The following is an 18,604-nucleotide window of genomic DNA, read 5'->3' as shown; positions in this document are numbered from 1 at the left end:
TGCACATACCAATATTTATTCATGAATATGAATTTTATACTAAGAACGTCACTGAACATTATGTGGTTTATGCCAACAATATATTACAGTCTGCTGACTAGGTTATAGTTATAGTACTTACTGGGTACTCGAAACACTGTGAACTAATACTGTTCAAAAGTAAAACAAGAGCTGTCACTATTGGTGACAAATGCCCCGAAGTAGGCCCAAGAATGCCACAGTTGTATTCGCAAAAAAATACATATAATTTTGTGACCTTGGCCTAAGAGGCCTCGGTCATAAGTGTGACACATCTTCTCAATATGGTTAACATTTGTGTCAAATTATTTTCAAATTGCTTGATAAATGGCAGAGTTATGGACCAGAAAAGAAACACCTTTGACTTCTAAGTGTGACCTTGACCTTGGAGCTAGGGGTTTGGGTCTTGCACATGACATTTCGAACGCCCCTAGAATCATCAAAAAACATTCAACCAACTTCTACAGATCCCATAAAAAATAGGGCCTTTAGAGAGGTCACAAGGTTTTCTTTTATTTGACCTCTGACCTAGTTTTTTGATGGCACTGACCCATTTTCGAACTTGACCTAAATATCATCAAGGTGAACGTTCTGACCAATTTTCATGAAGATCTTGGAAATATATGGCCTCTAGAGAGGTCACAAGGTTTTTCTATTTTTAGACCTACTGACCTAGTTTTTTGACGGCACGTGATCCATTTCGAACTTGACCTAGATATCATCAAGGTGAACATTCTGACCAACTTTCAAAAGATCCCATGAAAAATGTGACCTCTAAGTGGTCACAACAAAGTTTACGGCCCTGACGCACGCACCGCACGCACAGAACGGACGACGGACACCGCGCGATCACAAAAGCTCACCTTGTCACTTTGTGACAGTGAGCTAAAGAAATAGCGGATTTATTGAATTTCTATATACATATTTGTACTGTATTTATTTCTGTGAAATAATTTCTCTACTTTTTCCAGTTATAATGGAAGAAATTACAACACTCAAGAAAGATATGAAATTAACCTAATCAAAAGGTTATTTGCTAAATAAAGAATTCAGCAGTGTGTTAATGACTTCATAAACACACTAAAATGGCTGCCTCTGTGATCAGCCATTTTCTTAAATTTCAATCTGCTATATCTTTTTCAACAGTGGTCTGATTTTAACAAAAGCTGTCGGAGGACAGCAATGCTCGACTACTCAACAGCCTTGTCGAAAAAGGGGCATAATATAGTAAACAAGAGGGCCATGAAGGCCCTGTATCGCTCACCTGACTTATTGACCTAAACATCATCAAGATTAACATTCTGACCAAGTTTCATTAAGATAAAGTCATAAATGTGGCAGTGCTCGCGCTGCCAATCGACATTATCGCCAAATGGCGATTATTTCATTGAAGTGTCGATTAAAACGCAGTTTTTGGCGCTAGAAAATGGCGATTAATTAATTAAAATGCTACAAAAATTATTGCAAAAAATTGTCCTTAAACTGTTGGAACATACGAAGTTTCATCGACAAAAACGTGCGAAGTCGGTAGCAGGAAGCGTATCTGCCCAGAGGCATAATTACCCCTTCTAAAGGGTGACACACTTAAGGCCTTAATGATTTGTTTATCGCCAAAACACGTGTACGAGGTATACTTCACTAACTGATCCGCATGTTGTGCACTACGATCGTAAAGATGTTTAAAACAACAATTATCATCATTTTAAATCCTTGATCATTTAATCGCCGTTAATTACCAAAAAAACAAATTAATTAAACATAATTCCTTCAATGTGGAATTCCTATGCCGACTCGAGACTTAGACGGGGAACCAACAAATGCGTTTTTTGCATTCTGTCTGTCCGCGACAAGCAAAATTAACAGTAGAGATTTACATTACCCTTAGCTACACAATTCTTTTTTTTAAACCCTTTTGAAAGTATCTTCCCTTGACTGCTCAGTAATTTCCTTAATCCACTTAATTTTACTCCAAATTTTTTAAACCAGACTTAAACATAATATTATCACTGACACTTTCTGTGCACCAGCAGATCAAAGAAGAGACCAGCAGATTAAAGAAGAGGTGTATTCCATGTGATGTCATAGTGATGTCACTGCTATGTATTTAATTCAGAACCAGCATCAATACACACCTGTTATTTAAAGTGACTGTGACTTCGAGTGCATTAAGCACTGGGAGTTGATTTATTTTTTGCTGATATGGAATTAACTTTTTTAAATTGTATTTATATTCAAAGAGTTTTCTTAGTTTGGGCAATCATTGCAAGAGTGAAAAAAAACTTTACTTTACAGTTTAATCACATTAGATTCACAAAGTTTACAAGGATAAAAAACAGAACCACTGACATTTTGAGTGAATAATTATGTTATTAATACTTGTTAAATCAATAAACTTAAACAAAGACAGGAAATACTAACAAGAGGACCATGATGGTCCTGAATCGCTCACCTCTTCCCACATGACCAAGTTTTGAGTATGACGTCGTTTTTTCTATTATTTGACATAGTGACCTAGTTTTTCAGCTCATGTGACCCAGTTTTGAACTTGACCTAGATATTATCAAGATAAAAATTCTGACCAATTTTCATGAAGATCCATTGAAAAATATGGTCTCTAGAGAGGTCACAAGGTTTTTCTATTATTTGACCTATTGACCTAGTTTTCGAAGTACGTGACCCTGTTTTGACCTTTATCTAGATATCATCAAGGTAAACATTCTCACTATTTTCATGAAGATCTCATGAAAACATGGCCTCTAGAGAGGTCACAATGTTTTTCTATCTTTATACCTACTGGCCTAGTTTTGACCGCACGTGACCCATTTTCGAAACTGACCTAGATATCATCAAGGTGAACATTCAGATCAATTTTCATGAAGATCCATTGAAAAATATGGCCTCTAAGAGGTCAAAAGATTTAAATAATTTTAGACCTACTGACCTAGTTTTTGACCGCAGTTGACCCAGTTTCAAACTTGACCTAGATATCATCAAGATGAACATTCAGACCAACTTTCATACAGATCCCATGAAAAGTATGGCCTCTAGAGAGGTCACAAGGTTTTCCTATTTTTAGACCTACTGACCTAGTTTTGACCGCACGTGACCCAGTTTCGAACTTGACCTAGATATCATCAAGGTGAACATTCTGACCAATTTTCAATGAAGATCCATTGAGAAATATGGCCTCTAGAGAGGTCACAAGGTTTTTTCTATTTTTAGATCTACTGACCTATTTTTGACCCCACATGACCCAGTTTCGAACTTGACCTAGATATCATCAAGGTGAACATTCTGACCAATATTCATGAAGATCTCGTGAAAAATATGGCCTCTAGAGAGGTCAAAAGGGTTTTTCTATTTTTAGATCTACTGACCTAGTTTTTAACCCCACGTGACCCAGTTTCGAACTTGACCTAGATATCATCAAGATGAACATTCTGACCAATTTTTCATGAAGATCCATTGAGAAATATGGCCTCTAGAGAGGTCACAAGGTTTTTTCTATTTTTAGACCTAATGACCTAGTTTTTGACCCTACGTGACCCAGTTTCGAACTTGACCTAGATATCATCAAGATAAACATTCTGACCAATATTCATGAAGATCTCATGAAAAATATGGCCTCTAGAGAGGTCACAAGTTTTTTCTATTTTTAGACCTACTGACCTAGTTTTTGAACCCACGTGACCCAGTTCGAACTTGACCTAGATATCATAAAGGGTGAACATTCTGACCAATTTTCATAAAGCTCTTATGAAATATAGGGCCTCTAGAGAGGTCACAAGGTTTTTCTATTTTTAGACCTACTGACCTAGTTTTTGATGGCACGTGACCCAGTTTCGAACTTGACCTAGATATCATCAAGATGAACATTCTGACCAACTTTCAATAAAGATCCCATGAAAAATGTGACCTCTAGAGGGGTCACAAGCAAAATTTTTACGGACGCCCCGGCCCGACGGACACCCCGTCACAAAAGCCCCCTGTCACTTTTTACAGGGGGCAAAAATTGTAACTTAGGTTTAAACACATTTAGTTTTCCCTTTTTCAACATCATGAACAGCAGGGATTAAAAATTTCCCCATTTTCCCTAAAATCTTGTCCTTCCCCTAAAATACTCCCCTTCTCCCTAACTTTGCTGAGGAGAAAACTTTTCCCTAAAATCTTACCTAGCTTAAGCCCCCTTTTGTCACAAAAATAATGACATTCTTTACAAAAATCACAATGGGTCATTCTGAAAATGGTATTTTCAGTGACCTAAAACAAAAAAACTGAAGATATGATAAACCCTGATTATTCAAACCATGATTAAACATGAAAAAAAATTTAAAAAAAAATAAAAAGTGGTTAATTTTCATGAAAAAAAAAAAAAGTTTAAAACCCGTTTATGTTTTTCATTGAAAAGCGAAAGTGCATGCAATTATGCGCTCGCCAATTTTCTATTATTTTTCTTCCCTAAAAAAAAGTGGCTATTAATTTATAATGGCCAGGGCTAGCACAAATTTCCCTCAAATTAAAAACTAGCTTTCCTTTGTTTTGACCCGTGACCTATTTTTTTTGCCCTGACATGCCCCAGATTAAATTTGACCTAAAGACATAAAAATTTACATTCTGACAAAGTTTCATGAATTACAGTCTAAAGTGGCCTCTGAGTGTTTAACAAGCTTTTTCCTTTGATTTGACCTATGACCTAGTTTTTGCCCCTTTCCCTCACCCAGTTTTAAACTTGACCTAAAATCACAAGATTTACATTTGACTGAGTTTCTTTAAAGATATTCAAAATTTTAGCCTCGAAGTTTAACTAGCTTTTCTTTTTATTTGACCCTGACCTAATTTTTGACCCGACATGCCCCAGATTCAACTTGTCCAAAAGATCATCAAGTTTAACATTCTGACTAAAAAATCAAAGATCCCGTCATAAATTGTCCCTTGACTTTTTAACAGGTTTTTTCCTTTGATTTGCCCCGGGTCCCTTTTTTTTTGACCCCCCTTACCCAAATTTTTAAAACATGACCTTAGATCATAAAATTTATTTTTTTGATCAAGTTTCATTAAGATATGGTCAAAAAATGGGCTCTACAGTGTAAACTATTTTTTCCTTTGTTTTGACCGAGTGCCTATTTTTGACCCTACAGCCCAGTTTTCAAACTGACCTTAAAATCACAAAATTAACTTTCTGAACAATTTCAGAAATACAGTCATAAATGTGGCCTCTACAGTGTTAACAACTTTTCTTTGACTGCCCGGGGGACCTATTTTTTGCCCACCAATGACCCAAATAAAACTCGTCCAAATTTTTATGGGGGTAACTTTCTACAATTTTCATTAGATTGGGCCAAAAAATTGTGACCTCTAGAGTGTTAACAATTTTTCCTTATCGCCCTGGTGACCTATTTTTTTTAAACCCAAAGGGACCCAATTCAAACCCCCAAGATTTTACTGAGGATATTTCGACCAAGTTTCATTAAAATTGGGCCAAAAATGGACCTCTAAGTTTAACGTAAAACTGCTGACTACGAGAGGAACGACCACACACGGGGTGAAAAAAAAAGCTCACCTTTGAGCACTTTTATGCTCAGGGAGCAAAAAAGAGGGCCATATGGGCCTGAATCGCTCACCCTTCCCACATACCCATTTTGAGTAAACGTTGTTTTTTTCTATTTTTTGACATGTGACCTAGTTTTTGACTCATGTACCCGTTTTGACTTTACCTAGATATTATCAAAAAAAAATTCTGACCAATTTTCAGAAATCCTTTAAAAATATGTCTCTAAGAGGCACAAGGTTTTTTTATTTTTGCCTATTGCCTATTTTCGAAGGTAAAAGTGCCCTGTTTTTAATTTACCTAATATCATCAAAGGGAACATCTCACTAATTTTCATGAAAATCTCATGAAAAAAATGGGCCCTAAAGGGCCCAAGGTTTTTTTATTTTTATACCCACTGGGCCAGTTTTTTTACCGACGTGACCCATTTTGAAATTTACCTAGAACATCAAGGGAACATTTAATCAATTTTTATGAAAAACCCTTTAAAAATATGGGCCCCTAAAGGTCAAAAGATTTTAATAATTTTAGACCTACGACCAGTTTTTGACCGCAGTTGACCCGTTTTTCAAACTTGACCTAGGTATCATCAAGATGAACTTCAGACCTTTCATACAGATCCCATGAAAAAAGGCCTCTAGAGAGGGCCCAAAAGGTTTTTTTTTATTATTGACTACTGACCTATTTTTTTAAGGGACATGACCCATTTCCAAACTTACCAGATACATCAAGGGGAACATTCTGTCCAAATTTTTTGGAGTTCCTTCCAAGTATGGCCTGTAAAAGGTCCAAGGGTTTTTTTATTTTTAGACCTACGACCCAGTTTTTTTACCGCACTGACCCTGTTTCGAACCCACCTAGATACATCAATGAACATAGACCAAATTTTTTCAGATTCCTTGAAAAATATGGGCCCTTTTTAGAGGGGCAAATTTTTTTTATTTTTTACCTACTACCTAGTTTTTTTATGGGACATGACCCACTTCGAAACTGACCTAGATATCATCAAAATAACATTTAACCAACTTTCTCAGATCCCATGAAAAAAAAGGCCTCTAGAGAGGCCAAGGGTTTCTTTTTATTTACCTACTGACCTATTTTTTTTACGGCTCGTGACCCACTTTCGAACTTGACCTAGATTCATCAATAAACATTCGACCAATTTTCATGAAATTTTATGAAATTAAAAGGCCCAAAAAAGGTCCAAGGCTTTTCTATTTTAGACCACTGCCTAGTTTAAACCGCACGTGACCCTTTCGAACTTGACCTAGATATCATCAAGATGAACATTCAGACCAACTTTCATACATATCCCATGAAAAATGTGGCCTCTAGAGACGTCACAAGGTTTTTCTATTATTTGACCTACTGACCTAGTTTTTGATGGCACGTGACCCAGTTTCGAACTTGACCTAGATATCATCAAGGTGAACGTTCTGACCAATTTTCATGAAGATCTTGTGAAATATATGGCCTCTAGAGAGGTCACAAGGTTTTTCTATTTTTAGACCTACTGACCTAGTTTTTGACGGCACGTGACCCAGTTTCGAACTTGACCTAGATATCAAGGTGAACATTCTGACCAATTTTCATGAAGATCTTGTGAAATATATGGCCTGTCACAAATTGACATACGGGCCTTATTTTATATGTATTGTAAATGCAGGTATTGCATCATCTTTTTGTAAATTTTTGAGTTATTGAGGTAAATGTCAGATTTCACGCATGAAATACCTCTCATGTTTTTCTGTATTTCATAACTTAAATGTCCATGTAAATTTCATTAAATTCTGTTCAGTAATAAGAAAAATGATATTTTATAAACTTCAGTGATTTATGTTTTTATCCCCAAAACCACTATAATGGGCCTCAAATTGTCAATTTAAATCCGCGCCAAAGTAGTTAGATTCCCCGGCTATATCGTGAATCCCGTGGAAACACAAATAGTCGGAGTCCATGGCTTAGCCGTGAATCCCATGAAATTTAGTATTTGGCGGGACATTACCCTTTAAATAGACTGGACTAGATATGCCTTGCGCACACCACCTTCCGACTTTATAGACGAATCTATGTCTGAATTATTTTCTTGCTAGAAATTTATGCTCGATCGAGGTAAGAAATTTATTTGTTAGATTTTAGTATGATTTTTGCATTACGATTTTTATTTGGTAAATTTTTGTTCATTCTACAGAATTCTGTAACATTTACTTTTCGGCATATGATTTTAGCTAGTTTCGGTATGTCAGGATGATTTATTAAATTTTTCAGACTTTTGTAAATTATTTCGAAAGAGGAATCTAAAACGTTTCGTTTATATAAGATGAAAAATTTGTACTGAAATTTTTAACAGATTTTTTTAAAAAGTTTTTTTGTTTAAAAAAATTTAATGTCAAACATTTCGTTATTATGGAACGCCATTAAAAAATTTGTATTGTTATTATAAATTTAAGGCAAGTTTAGTCCCAAATGTAATTTTTTATTGTAATATGAAAATTGGGGTAAACAGTCAAATTTGTTTACACCCCCCAATGTCCTTTTAATTTGAGGGCCCTTTGTTTTTTTATATGGATGCCAACTAAAAAGTAATTTTTGGAATTTTAAATTTTGAATTTTTTAAATTTTTGAAGTTGTAAATAATGGCGCGGGTTTAAACCAGCCCCGTTTCTATAATGTTTTCATCATTACTTTTAAAATTTTTTTCCCTACTTTACTTTTGTTTTTTAAGTAAGTAACTTTGTAAAAATGGAAGAATTAGTGACGTTTTTAATACGTGAGTCTGAATTTAAAAACACATATATTTTGTATAATTTAGCACGTATTATTTATGGGAGCCTACGGAGGAAGGGTGAAACCCAAAGGAGCATTTTTAAAATTGCCCTGCCTTTTTTGTTTTGCTTTGGTGTTTGACAAAAATTTTTAATATTTTATTTTCTCCGCCAAAAACGATTTCCGGGTGATGCATAACCGGAGTAAAATGCCCGGGGTTTCACTTGTTTCACCCCGGATGTGATATTCCCGCGCAGAGCTTTCGTCCCCATGGTTGTGGGGAAAACCCAAAAAGACGATGTTTTTTGTTATCCTCTGAAGTCAGCTCGGGAGGGGCAATCCCCTCCACCATGGGGAGCCAACACGGAATCAACGTTTTCACGGTTTAAAGGGATGAGAAGCTTGTTTTTTTTGGGTGCTACTTAAATTTCACAAAAAACATTAAAGACCTGTGTCACGTCGATTAAAAAGGACAAAAAGAACTTTTGAAATCTAGAGTTTATGAAATTTTTTTTTTTTTCTTTTTAAACCCAGTTTTTTTTTCTTTTCATATTTTATTCATTTTTTAAAAAACCATCTTTTGAAAAATTTTTTTGTAAATTTTAAAAAAGGGGTGTTGTTTTGGGTTTTGAGGGTTACTGTCCCCGGGTTTAAGGGCCCTTTTTCCTTTGGTCAAAAATGGTGCCCGAAGTGGGATTGGCCCGACCGGGGCCCACAGTAGCTATTCGAACATTATTAACACCCTTTTTAACTGCAGCAATAATCGTAAAGTTTCCTTTTTGTTTTTTTTCTGTTGGTACAAAATATAAAATTTTTAAAATTCATTTTTCAGAGTGAGGCTTACCTCAAAAGACAAGACAGATCCGTAGCTTCACTAACCAGCTTTTTGTGGCACGGGATGACAGACAGTTGCTTTTTGACTTTTGGGGATTCTGGGGTGATTTCTTTCCCTTTATTTTTTTTTTTGGGTTTATTTTGTGTCACTCTAAGTTTAAGCCCCCCAAATATCTTTTGCTGGAGAGTGACCGCCCTTGCCCAAGGAAAAGTTATCCTACCCCCTCTTTTTGGTCCCGTTCCCACTTCCCCCAGTGATCCTATTTTGTATTAGTGTACTTTTTAAACATACCAGAACAGTATTTTTTTTAAAATTTTGGGGGGGTGTTTTGGGAAAGCTTGTTTATTTTGCATTTTACTTTTTAACCAACTCTTATGTTTTAGTGCACACATTTTGTGTTATACCTATACTTTATCTGGGGAATAAAACACTTTGATTTAATTTTTTTTTATTTGTTACATTTAAAGTGTTAAAACCTATTTAAACGTTAATTGGATTTTTGGATAAGGCAAAGGTATTGATACCCCTACGTAAACTGTACTTTTGATTGTTGCCTATGCAACCTTAAATTGACACTTTGGGAACTGTTGCGAATTTTAGTGAAATTTTTAGTGGGGACGTTTTTTTTGGTTATACGTAGAGTATAGTATTTTGTTTTGGTTCAGTGGTAACTGTAGGGGCCTTAGTGAAAACTAGTGTAGCTAGTTTTTCCCCTTTCACGATTTTTTTATTTATGTCTCGGTTTGGGTTATGGGTTAGCTGTAGTGCTAGGGGTTAAATAGTGTTAACTTTAGGTAATCAAACATAAACTATGTATGGGTTTTAAAACGAAAGGTAGGAAAGGATTTGGGTTTAAAGAAGGAGATGAGTTACGAAAACTTTTTTAAAGGGAAGACAGGTGGGAAAACCGTGGGGGGGAAAAGCCCATAGAAATTTTAGAGGCAGAGAAGAAAAGTTTGAGGCAGAAAAATTTAAAGGGCAGGGGCAAGAAAAAAATAGATTAAGTTAGAAGCTGGGGTTGCAAAAAAAAAGATAAAATAAAACGCCCAAAAGTATTTTGAAGTGAAAAGGAAAGATTAGATTTAGAGGCTGGGGTTGAAAGAAGGAAAAAGGGGAGTTTTAAACGTAAGTTAGAATTAGAAAGTTGGGGAAAAAGGACGTAAGTTAAAAACAGGAATTTAAAGAAATGGAAAAGGAGAAGTTAATGTTAGCTGGGAAAAGTTAGAAACAGGGGAAGGAGGAAGCAGAAAGTGGGAAAATTAGAAACGAGTAAGTTTAAGACAGACTTAGAAAAGATGAGAAAGGGAAAAGGGTAAATTTTAAGATTTTCCCCCTTTTGATAGAAAATTGTTTCCAGGGATGCGTACTTGAATGCCCTGTTCGCGGGGAGGGGAAATAAAGAGATTTTTGGTCACTTAATTACCGTTCCTTCAAAAGGGGTTTTACGGCAAGAGGGTTTTTTGATAGGTTTTTTCCGTTGGGAAGATGGGAAAGGGTTTAAATGAAAAACTGAAACCGCTTTGCTACGTCAGTTCGAACTCACGGGGCCCGATGGCTATAAGAAAAAGTTTAAAACTGAGAGGCCCCTCGTGATAAGAGACCTTTGTGATTTTTTCTAGCCAGAAAAAAGGTAGAAAATTTAGGGGTTTTGGTTTAGACTGATTAAGGTGGGAGAAAAGTACAAAGGATTAGATTTTATTCTTAGGGCCCAATTTTTAGATGAAAGTAATAGAGAACTTCCCAGAATTTGAGTGTAAGGGGTTAGTTAAACTAAGGTGAAAGCAGAAGATGAAGATTTTTTGAAAAGACTCGTGGAGGTTTTCCCAATATGTCGTGAATCGAACCAAAAAGGCCCGGAGCTAAAAAACCATATGAAACACCTCAGAACATATCCTAGTAGTAAAAATGTAGGCACTAGTAAAAGAGGTAGTAGCAATTTGCTAATAGAGGTAAAAGGGTTTTCAATTTTTGGGTGTATTTGAAGTGTAAAATGGGTCAATAGGGCACAGCTCATATTATGTGGGAGTGGAAAAGAAACGGCGGAAACAGCGTTTAATTTGCGGGCAGCAATTTAGGGGTAGAACGGGAAAGTAAAAAGGGGGGAGAATAGAAATAAAAGGGAAAAATGGGAAATGGGGTAGAGGCCGTGCCCCGATCTAGGAGCAGAGGTGGGGGAAAGAAATAAAGATAGAGAAAAGAAAAGTCAAGTGGTCAGAGAGGGGGAAAATAGCATTATAGAATAAGTGTGTTGGGGAGTTAGGTATGTTATTTAAAAGTACAGTCCTAAAAAACCCCGGGAATTGTAATGGTAGGGATGAAAAATCGCTATGCGAGAAAACCGGGTTGTCCCTGGTGGATGGGGAAAACCCGGGAAACTTAGTAAACCCAAGTCATTTTTTTAGAGAAAACCCGTAGTTTAAAAGAATTGATGGGGGGTGAACATGGGTTTAGATTAGTAGAATAGAATTGTTTTGCCGAAATTTCAAGGGTGGGGGTTAGGGGGTTTGGGGTTTTTGAAAATCCTCCAATAAAGTTATAAATTGGTAATGTAAAAGGAAAGTTTGAAAAGAACCTCAGTTTGAATTTTTAACCCGTCGCAGTAGAAACAGGGCGCAACCCAAAGTTAAAAAGCAAGAAAAGGCAAATTTCCCGTCTCAGTTTTTAGATGTATTTTAAAGGAATTCTTAAAAAGCAAACAGAAAGATAGCATTTAAATTTGGGGTAAAAAAGAACTGGGGAAGGGTACGATTAAGCAGTGTAGAGGTAAAGGTTCGGGTTTGGTTTTGAGATAAGGAATAAATTTTTTAAAATAGGGGGTTATCCCCGCCCAAAAATTTAGACAAAAGTAGACAGCTAAATTGTACAAAAATTTGTCTTGGAAAAACTGTGATAAAAAGTTGCACATGACTCGTTATTGTCGGCCTTTTAGGAATAAGGAAAACAAGTGATAGGGATTAGGGGGAATTTTTAAATGGCCAAAGGGGGAATGGCAGGGTTAGGAGGTACTGTCTTTAGGAATTTTTTTAAATACTATAGCTAAGGGTTTGAGTTTTGGGAAAGTTCCCTTTTGGGAAAAAATTTCCTTTTATTGATAATCCGTTTTTAAAAAGAGTTTTCCGCGAAATCGGTTTGGGCCATCGAACCAAAGACTGAAGGAAAAAAAAAAGGTACATCTTGAAATATGGTGATTATGCTACTAGAATCCCCGAAGCAAAAGCACTACCAATTTAACTGAAAAGGTAAACAGAAGGGGAATTTGTAGATATGTACAGTAGTTAGGGGTGCCGGGGGGATGCTTAACCCATTGTGGATGCAGTTTTTCGTAAAACTTAAAGGCAAAAGTTAGTAGGGTTTTTGTCATTAAGGCAGTTAAATACAACCCCTATCACCCTATGTTTTAACGGTTTTTGAAAAGAATTTAAAAAAAATTTGTTTAAAGCAGATTTGGGAAACCGGGATGTGTTTGGAGAGAAACCAAAAGATTGGGGGTAGGTTAAATTTTAAGGGTATGTTTTTTTGCTTTTCCGTGAAAATTCCGCCCAAAAAAGTTTTTGGGGTTTTCCCCCTTTGAGTTACTTTACGGGAGAACAATCCGTGGACCGATAACTTGCTAAAAGGGGTTATGGGCTGAAAGACGGAGGAAAAGATTTAGGTTAAAAAACCCCTTTTCCATTGTTATGGGGTTTGCAAGAAAAGTTTTTTAGGATACGTGTAAGATAAACTCAGCAACAGTTAGCAAAAAAAAGTGCCCAGATACAAGAAGTTTTTAAAATAGGGGAAGGGGAGGATAGGAGGTTTAAAGGCCCCGGAAATAAGGGCTTGTATTTTTTTACCTAAAGAAAAATAAAAAGTTGTTTGTTTCATTGAAGGGTCCTTAACGTAGTAGTAGAGGTAGTAAATAGACTAGATTTCAGGGTAATGTAAAGGAAAAATTGGAAAAAAAAAGTTTTTACGCAAACAGGGGAAACAGTAAATGTGAAAGGAAGGATGAAAAGTAAGTCTTACCAGATAAGGGTATTTTTTTGTAAGGTTTGGGGCGCTATTGTAGAGGAGGATCCGAGAGATTTGACCGATTAAAAAATCCGAATGAAAGTTGTGATGAGTTTTTTGGTAGAGTAGAAAAGGTATAGTTTTGTGCCTATAAACAGGGGACAGAAACGTACAAAGAAGTAGAAGGAAAAACCAGAGTTACCAAATAGCAAGTAAACAAAGGGAAAAAAATAGATTTGTTAGAAAATTTCCCCAGATGTACTGAAAAGATAAATTTTTTTGGGAAAAACTAAATTAGTTGAACCCTGATATTCAGTTGTCAACAAAAGATCCCAAAAAGAAAAAAAGGGGTTTTCCTAATTTCCTTTTTTATTCACAGCCCGTAGTAAAAGAGGAAGTAAAATAAAAAAGTTGGGGTTGGGAGTAATTGAACCATCAAGCTCCCTTTTCCTCCCCTATTGTCCTCATTTAAGGGGAAAAAAAATAACAGTATTTGGTTTGTATAGATTTTGTCAGGGCAACAAACTACCCGGTTTTTGATGTGAAAACCCATGCCAAAATGGGAGGAAATGTTTTCAAAGCTATCTAAGTTAGATACTTTTCTAAAAATTTTAAATTTAGCCCAAAGGTTAACGGCAGGGGGTTCCTGTGGGTTTTTTTTGAAAAGGCAAAACCCATGACTGCTTTTGAAACCCCCCAAAAGGGTTTTTTCCAGTTCCCTTAAGATGCCCTTTGGGGTTTTGGGTTTAAAGCAAACCCGCAACGTTTTGTAACTGATGGGAGAAGGTTTTTAAGGACCCAGGGCACTCAGATAAAAATTCATAGATGATATCCTGGTGTTTTACCACACATGGCCAGAACATGTTGTAGCCCCTTAAATGATTGTTTTAACCCGACTTTAAAAAGGTAAATTAACAGGGGAAAAACCCCTCTAAGGTTTTTTGGGTTTTTAGAAGTTAGAATTTTAGGGACCTTTATAGGAAAGTTTTATCCCCTTTAACCAGTTCCAAAAAGGTCAGGCTATTTCAGGGGCCGAGAGACCGAAAACCAAGAAAGCAATATTAATTTTTTTAAAGGGAAAAAATAGGGGTTTTTACAGAAGTTTAAAACCCCAATTTTTGCCCCATTGCAGTTTCCGCTCCCAAAAATTTTGGGCGAAAAAAGGGTCAGCCCCAAATTTTTTTAGGGGGGGTGGGAAAGGGGCAAGAAAAAAAGGCCCTTTTCCCGACTTTGAAAAGGGTAGCTTAAAGGGGGGCCCCCTATTTTAAGTTCCCCGTTTTTGATCCCGAATTTTTTATTGGAAAAGGGAGATGCTTTGGGTTTTTGGTTTAGGTCAGTATTGCTTCAGGAAAAAATGATGGAGAGAAAATTTCCCGTAGCGTATGCAAATAGGAAAATTGCTACCTAGGGAGCCCAAAAATTTCTTTAGTGATAGAGAAGGGGTGTTTTTTGGGGCAGTAAGGGGGAGTAGCTAAGTTTTTACCGGGATTTTTTTGGGAAAAAACTTTGCTTTTTAAAACAATTTATCACCCCTCACTTACTTGAATAAAGCGAAACTTAGGAATTCCAGGTGATGAATTTGGGGATTACATTTCAGCCCTATAGGGTCAGTATTTGAGCAATTCCCCGGGAGAGAAAATGTAGGGCCGATTATTTGGTGGTGCGGCCAAGGGGAAAAAAAAGGTGACAGAAAGTGCCCCGGTTGGTTTTTTTTTGTGTTTGTTTTTTCAGTATGTCCTTTTGTTTTTCAATTAAGAAATTAAAAAGAATTTTCTTTTTTAATGGGGGACGTGTTTCCCCCCCCCCCCCCCCCCCCCAAATTGCCCCCGGGGTTTTTTTTTTAAAAAGTAATTTTAAATTTTCCAAAAGGGATTGCATCAACCTTTTTTTAAAATTTTTGAGTTATTGGGGGGAAAAGCCAAAAAAAAAAAGCATGAAAACCTCTCATTTTTTCTGTATTTTCATAAATTTAAAGTCCATTAAAATTTTTATTTTAAAATTTTGTTTTAGTAATAAGAAAAAAGAAAAATTTTTTAAAATTCGGGGATTTATGTTTTTTTCCCAAAACCCCTAAAAAGGGCCCCCAAATTGCCCAATTTTTAAAACCGCGCCCCCTAGTTAGAAACCCCCGGGTATAACGTGAAATCCCGTGGAAAAACAAATATCGGGAGTTCCCTGGCTTAGGGCCCCCTGAATCCCAAGGGAAAATTTTGTAATTTTGGGGGGACATTACCCCTTTTAAAAAGCCTGGAAATAATATGCCTTTCGCACACCCCCCTTCCGACTTTATAAAAAATCTTTGTCTTAATTATTTTCTTCTAAAAATTTATGCTCGTCAGGGAAGAAATTTATTTGTTAGAAAATTTTTGTTTGATTTTTTTCATTTTCAAATTTTTATTTGGTTTAAATTTTTTTTTTATTCTACAGAATTCGGGAAAAATTTTCTTTTCGGCATATTTTTTTAGCTAGTTTTGGTATGGGCAGGGTGATTTTTTAAATTTTTCCCGCTTTTTAAAATTTTTTCGGGAAAAAGGGAAAACTAAAACGTTTTTTCTTTTTTTTTAAGATTTTAAAAATTTTACTGAAAATTTTTAACATGATATTTATAAATAAATTTGTTTTTAAAAACTTAAAGTCAAACATTTCGTTTTAAGGAAAGGGCCAAAAACTACATTTTAATTTTTATGGGATTTAAAATTTTTATGGAAGTCAGTTCCTGTATTTATTAAATTTTAAATGAAATTGTGTGACAGTCTATTTGCTTTCAATACAATGTCCTTTTAGTGTATGGGGTTTGATTTTTATATGGAAGCCAACTAACATTTTAACGTTTGATTTATATTGAATTTTGTTAATTTGTAGTTATAAATAATGGCTGCAGTTTATCATGTCCGTATCTATAATGTTTCATCATATACTTTTCATATCTTTTTCATACTTTAACTTTTGTCTTTTAAGTAAGTAATCTTTGTAATAATGGAAGTAATTAGTGTAGGGCTGTCATTGATAGAAACGATATTGATGTATCAACGATATTTTTTTGTCGATCAATTATCGATTCCCATTTTTAAAAATCGATATTTTACAGAGAGAAAAAAACTATCCAAATAAACACTCAGACACTCAAAAACAACTTAAGTACGCGAAGTTGTAAGTTTGGCTAAATGCAAAAGAGGAGTGAAGGCAAAATAAAAATTAAAGATGTTATTAATTTTTATTTATTTCTTTTATTTCATAAATACAAATACAACACAATCAAACTGTGATATATAAAGTAGGCAATAAAACTAAAGATATCATTTACAGGAAGGTATATAGTATGCATATGAACAAATAGGCTGTTAATCTTACCAAATAACAGATATATCGATGTATCGTCGATATTTGTCGTCTGATATATCGATATCATCGATATGCTTAAGACCCAATCAATGACAGCCCTAAATTAGTGATGTATTTTAATCACGTGACGTCTGAACTTAGTAGCACATATATTTTGTATAAGTAGCACGTATTATTTATGGGAGCCTACGGAGGTATGGTGTACCCAAAGGATCAGTTTTATGCCCTGACTTATTTGTTTTGCTATGGTGCTTACAATATGTTATATATTTTAGCTTCTTCCGCCAGACGATTTTCCTGGTGATGTCATAACCCGGAAGTACAATGCCCGAGGTTCACTTGTCTTCACTCGCCTGGATGTGATATTCCCAGCGCAGAGCTTTTGTCCCATGGTTGTGCCGTAAACCGCAAAGACGATGATTTTTGTTATCCTCTGAAGTCAGCTCAGGGATGCAATCACCTACCACCATAGGGAGCCAACACGGAATCAACATATTCACGGTTTAAAGGGACTGAATTTAGAAGCTATGTTTTGTTTGTGCTACTTAAAGTTCACAATTACATTAAAGACCTGTGTCACGTCAGATTAGAATGGACTATAAGAACTTTTGTATCTAGAGATACTGAACTTTCTTTTTTTTTTTCTTTCTTATAATCAGTTTTTTTTTTCTTTTCATATCTATTCATTGTTAATAATCATCTTATGTAAATAAATTTGTAAATATTGTAAAGGGTGTTGATTTGTTTTGATGGTTACTGTCGCCGGTACGGCCTTTCCTGTCACATGGCCTCTAGAGAGGTCACAAGGTTTTTCTATTTTTAGACCTACTGACCTAGTTTTTGATGGCACGTGACCCAGTTTCGAACCTGACCTAGATATCATCAAGATGAATATTCTGACCAATTTTCATAAAGATCCCATGAAAAATGTGACCTCTAGAGTGGTCACAAGCAAAAGTTTACGGACGGACGCACGCACGCACGCACGGACGACGGACACCGCACGATCACAAAAGCTCACCTTGTCACTTTGTGACAGGTGAGCTAAAAAGCAAAATAAGGTTATGGAACCTGCATAGTGCTTATCAGCTCATGACAGTGGACAAGTGTGTGAAGTTTCAATCCATTCCCATTAGTGAGTTGAGATACCAGCTTACATATAAGAATTTAAGCCAAAACTCCTAAGTTGAAAAATGGGCATAATTTTGTAAAAATGCGAAGTTGAGTTATTGACCCTTTGCACTGCATGTCATATCATGACAGTGAACAAGTGTGTGAAGTTTCAATCCTTTCCCATTAGTGGATACTGAGATACCAGCTTACATACAAAAACTTAACCATTTAAATTTCTATGTTGAAAAAGGGGCATAATTTTGTAAAAAAGCAAAACAAAGTTAAGGGACCTGCTTTGTGCATGTCAGATCATGACAGTGAACAAGTGTATGAAGTTTCAATCCATTCCAATTAGTGAATACTGAGATACCAGCTTACAAACAAAACGTTAACCAAAAAATTCTAAGTCGAAAAAGGGGCATCATTTTGTAAAAAAGCAAAATAGAGTTATGGAACCTGTGCAGTGTAAGTCAGTTTATCACAGTGAATAAGTGTGTGAAGTTTCCATCCATTCCCACAAGTGATTGCTGAGATACCAGCTTACATACAAAAACTTAACCAAATCGGGATGTGGACGCCGACGCATGGGCGAGTCCAATAGCTCTACTATTCTATGAATAGTCGAGCTAAAAATTGTTTCAGCGTTATGAAAGGCTTGATGATGGCTTTCATATGAAATTAACTTATTTTCAAACATTCCTTACCCTTTAAACCAAGATGTGGATGAGGAACAGACTAAAATGCAGACGCTGGGTCAAGTAGGATAGCTCTCCATACAGTCAAGCTAAAAACCAAGGACCTGAATATCACTCTAATTCTAAATGTTGTGGATTGTTAAAAAACAAGAGCTGTCTCCATAGGATGACATATGCCCCCGATGGCACTTTGAATGAGTAGTTATGGCCGATGTTAGAGTTTAGGACCTTTGACCTACGGAGCTGGGTCTTGCGCGCGACACGTCGTCTTACTGTGCCACACATTCATGCGTAGTT

This window comes from Mercenaria mercenaria, chromosome 2 (genome assembly GCF_021730395.1).
Source record: "Mercenaria mercenaria strain notata chromosome 2, MADL_Memer_1, whole genome shotgun sequence".
In the NCBI taxonomy this organism is placed as follows: domain Eukaryota; kingdom Metazoa; phylum Mollusca; class Bivalvia; order Venerida; family Veneridae; genus Mercenaria; species Mercenaria mercenaria.
The sequence above is the reverse complement of the archived record's forward strand: the minus strand, read 5'-3'. Positions refer to the sequence as shown.